A 4,985-nucleotide genomic window follows, 5' to 3' on the forward strand; every position below is an offset into this window, starting at 1 on the left:
GGTTACGGGCTCGATCCCCAGTGTGGGGCGTGCAAGAGGCAGCCAATCAATGGCTTCCTCTCATCATTGATGTTTCTATTTTTCTCTCCCTCTTCTTTCCTCTCTGAAATCAATAATAATAATAAAATATATATATATCATACTTTCAATAATAAAGAATTTAAATATATATAAAGAAAATAGATACATTTCTTACATATTCACAAACAAGCAAATTCAAGCATATGTCATTTAAATTTTTTTTTTATTAAAGGTTTGGCAACCTTTCATTTGAGCTGTTTCTTGAACCCAACTATTTTAAAATTGGTTTCTTTCACAGTTTCAGTAAATACTTATAGCAATGCCTTATTATTATTCTAGATAACATGAGATGCTTTTCACGGTTTTAGAAACAACAAAGCTCTTACTATTAAACCTCATTAGAGCTTTAGATATGTGACCAATATCACCATAAACCTGGATATTTTAAACTAATTAAATCTATATGAAAATAAACAATATTTCATTAATACATATGTCAAAAATAAATAAATAAATTGCAAGTTACACATATGAAATAGGAATAAAGAGGCATATATACTGTGTTCCTTTCAGTTCCATCTTAGTCCTAAATTCTGTGAACAGGAACCGCCTCTTCAAACAGTGCATGAGGAAACTCTCCCTGACTTCCCCAGGGGTGGGACAAGCTGCTTGGAACTGGAAGTGGCCATGGAAGGAGAGACAGCCCTGTCTGAAATCCTGGCTTGGACTCTCTTCATCGTGCAAAGCCCCCTCATACTGAGATGGGAAAGAACTTGAATCAGTCCCATGAATCTTGGTCAGAGACTCCAGGACTTGTGTTTTGGTGGTTTTAGCGTGGGCTCCTGGGCCCCAGGGGAATTCAAATTGTGCAGGATCACTTTGGCCACCTGCTGGTACTTCAGGTATTTTTCTTTCATGAAATCTTTGGTGATGAGCTCCGTAGGCTCTCCAAAGATGATGTGCTTCCTCCCAGAATGTATCCCCGTCAAATTCAGAACTCCCCAGACTTCCTCCTTGGTGGCACGGTTCCCCTTCAGGAGGATCACCCCAGGACAAGTATCAGGATACGATCTTGGGCACACCCTTTTCACCATGCAGCATCCCCTCAGAGGTGAGGCCCGTTTTGATGAGGAGGCCATAGTAGTGGATGGTGGGATTCACTCCCTTCACATCAAGGCCAAAGATCATCTCCATGAGCTCACAGGCTCTCAGAAAGACCTCAGTGAAGTGGTCTTTGTACTTTCTGGTGACAGTCTTCAACATATCTGCCTTACTTATTGGCTCTTTTATGAAATTCACCAGCACACTCCTATCTAGAGCATCCATGGGCACATTCTTGGGGCCTGGTCCGGTCTGTGAGGTGCTACCTTCCTCCCCTTGGGTACTGGAGTCCTCATCTGATCTGCTTGATGAGGTGGCTGTGATGGTGAAGAAAGACAAGCAGAAACTCAGAGGTACTGGGTATACCAGCATCAGGATCCGCCTTCAGATTGCCAGGCCTTAAAGGATGGGAGAAGCCAGGTCTCCCCCAGAGCCTTGGAGAGCAGTGCAACCTCCAGGCCCAGGATCTCACTGTGGGTCTGAAGGAGTTGATGAGGTGAGCATTGTGGATTTTTTTGATGAAAAGGCATGACGGCTCTGTGGGTGGCAGTGCTAGACTCTTGTGGGTGGGAGTGTGAACAGGAAGGGGAGCACTGGGGAACCACTGCCTGACCGGGTCAGCACAGGGACTCTTCCCTCAGCTGACCAGCATCCCCTGGGCCTCAGATCAAAGCCTCTGAGCCCGAGTCTGCAGGAGGAATTTCTTACTTTCTATACCTGAAACTTCCCCTCCCCCAACATTCTTTAGTAGTAATTTGGCAGAGTGTAAATTTCTCTCAGCCCTAAGGCTTTTTGTTCAACTCTGGGGTGGGTGGGAGGGATCTTCAGCAATTTTTTTCTCTAGAACTCCTATTATATAAACATTTAAACCTTTGAACCTGCTTTCCATGATTTTAACTGCTGTTTCTTTTTGTTCATCTCATGCAGTATTCTGAGTGAATTCCTCAGTTCTCTCACCCAATTCTCTAATTTACTCTTTGAGCTGATTTATTATTGAGTTTCTTCCGTTTGTGGCCTTTTAGTTTTCAATTAGGGTATTTTTTCATTTCAAGGATTTCTAATTGGTTTTCCTCCATGTTAATTCATTTCGGCTTATTTTTGCTTAATAATTTCCTTTTGAAATGGAAGGTCTGAACATTTCAACCTTCTTTTTTAAAGTCTTTTTATACTTTTTTTCTGACTGATCATTTCAAAGGCTATTTTTTTTCACCAAGTAGGTTTTTCCATGTTTTGGAATTGTGGTTCACGAGCTCTTTTTGAGTGAGAAAATATTTGTTTTGTTTGATTTCTCTCTCTTACTTTCTTCTCACCCCTTTTCAGGGTGCCTCCATCTGTCCCTCTGGGCCTCAACCTGGAACCAGATCATGGCACTCCACTCTGGATGCCAGGGATATGGCAGGCAGCTTGGTAATTCCTGCTAGTAAGGTGTTCTCTTTGTTCCTCCCCTCCCTGGGCTCCATGAAAGCCAGACTTCACAGACCGACAGCTGTTTTCTTCAGCTTCGTTTCACCAGCAGTGGAGCCCCATCAGCCTCTTGCATCAATCTGTGCAATCATTGTAGGGAGCCCTTTTTACCCCCACAGGAGCTGAACTCTTGGCCGGCTGTCAGGGTCCAGCTTCCAGACTTAGAATCCACAAGCCTGTGACTTCAGCCCCACGGATCTTACTGGGTTTCTATTCCATCTGGTTCGTGGAGATATGTAAGAGTCCGGTTGTGCTTTTTGAAAATCATTTTCATATTTTAAATGTCATGGCTGGCTATGTGTTTGGAGCCAGGGGGTTTTTAGAGACATAAACTCACTTCCTTGTGTTGACTTCAACCTCCTCACACCTGCTTTCTGACCCCACCCTTCTAGTGAAACCACCAACTCAAAGTCTCTGGTGATCTCTAGGTCACCAAACCCAATGGACATTTCTCTGTCTGAATCTTATTTGACTGCTCGGAAGCTTTTGGCGTAACTGCTCAGCTCTTTAAACATCAGTGTCTGTTCGGCTACCCAGCATCCTCCTGGTTCTCATTCTCATTGTCCTTCGCAGCTCAATAGATCAGCAATTCTGAGATCTCCCTTTGTCTTCTGGCACTCACTGTTGATGAGTGGTTTGCTGAAGTTTGTTAGTCTTTTGTAGGCAGTCTCATCTTTGTTCATAAGTTGCTTTGAAGATTTTGTTTCTTATATTTGCTGTTCTCCAATTTTACCGCGCTGTCTAGGTATGAAATTTTTATACTTTGCTCAATATCTTGGGACCTGCGCCCAAAGGACAGTGTGAGCTCAGGCCCCACACTGATGTAGGTACAGGCGTGGGGTTCCAGGTTAACCCAGATGACTCATTTTCTCCTGGGACACAGGCCTGTGGCCAGCTTCCTTGCTCTGTCCCAGGCTGGTAAGCAGAGTTGTTCTGTCCTGTGGGGTGTAGACAGGACCTTTGTTCCAACTCCCCGTCTTCTCAGGGCTCAAGGCCTCATCTTCTGTCGCCACATCAATGTTAAAATCCCTCCTTAATCCCTAAGACCTATCCTGTTTTAGTCAGGATTCTGTTCACCATGCTCATTTGGGCTTCCCTTTTGATTTTTGGCACTTGGGAATTTCCCTTTCTTGCTTTCAATCTCAGATATGTCTTCAAAAAAAATTTATCTAGCATTCTCTGTGTGAGAGGCGAGTCCTGCTTCGGTTCCTTCAGCTTGTCTTGGTTTTGACACTATTGTGGAACTCAAAGACAAGAATTGGACTCTTTCCCCTCACTGGCTTCTTTTGAGTCCCTTTCCTTGGCCAATAAACCAGATCCCTAAGATCTACTACAACTAAGTAGCCAAAATTGAGTTTCAGTCAACGGAAGCCAATTTTTTATTTTATTTTATTATTATTATTTTTTTTTACCACCCAGCTGGAAGCCAATTTTAATACAGTAGAGTTTGGGAATATCTGACCCTCAGGATAAAGTTCAAGTTCTGATCCTAAATTTGTTTTTAACTCTGTTTCCTGCTATATACCAATACCTTTTTAAAAAATAAATATTTTTATTGATTTCAGAAAGGAAGGGAGAGGGAAAGAGAGATAGAAACATCAATGATAAAAGAGAATCATTGATTGGCTGCCTCCAGCAGGCCCCCTACTGGGGATCGAGCCTGCAACCATGGCATGTGCCCTTGACTAGAATTAAACCTGGGACCCTTCAGTCCACAGGCTGATGCTCTATCCACTGAGCAAAACTGGCCTGGGCTACACCAATACTTTTAACAAACCAAAGCCCTTGCTATTGTCTCTGTACCCCCTGAGCTTTCTCATATCTAGGACTTTGAATATGAGGCTGCCTTTAGCTGTAACACCTTTGCCAACACTGCAGGCCAAACCCAACCTGTCTTTCCAAGTCCAGCTCAACAGGCGTTCCGCTGAAGCCTGGCTGACCTTTCAGCGTGAGGTCACCTGTGCTTTCCTCGGGGTTCTGTGCCCGAGGGAGGCAGTTGTGGGGCAAGGGACAGTCTTCCAGTTGATGTCAGGACCTGATTCTGCTACAGCTTAGTATGTTTCTTTTTTTTTTTTTTTTTTTATAAAATATATTTTTTTAATTGATTTTTTACAGAGAGGAAAGGAGAGAGATAGAGAGCCAGAAACATCGATGAGAGAGAAACATCGATCAGCCGCCTCCTGCACATCTCCCACTGGGGATGTGCCCGCAACCCAGGCACATGCCCCTGACCGGAATCGAACCTAGGACCCCTCAGTCCGCAGGCCGACGCTCTATCCACTGAGCCAAACCGGCTTCGGCTTAGTATGTTTCTTTTACCTCTCTGAGCTTCAGTTTTTCTTAAGCAAAACAGATGAAAATAGCTACCTCTCAAAGTTAAAGTTTCTTTCATCATTCTT

General features: G+C 43.7%; 1 pseudogene; it reads right to left on the reverse strand.

Annotated features, from left to right (window-relative positions):
- Positions 1–543: 543 nt before the first annotated feature.
- Positions 544–1,652, reverse strand: LOC132241899 (melanoma-associated antigen B16-like; annotated as a pseudogene).
- Between the last annotated feature and the right edge of the window lie 3,333 nt (positions 1,653–4,985).

Source organism: Myotis daubentonii, chromosome 9 (assembly GCF_963259705.1).
Source record: "Myotis daubentonii chromosome 9, mMyoDau2.1, whole genome shotgun sequence".
Classification (NCBI taxonomy): Eukaryota; Metazoa; Chordata; class Mammalia; order Chiroptera; family Vespertilionidae; genus Myotis; species Myotis daubentonii.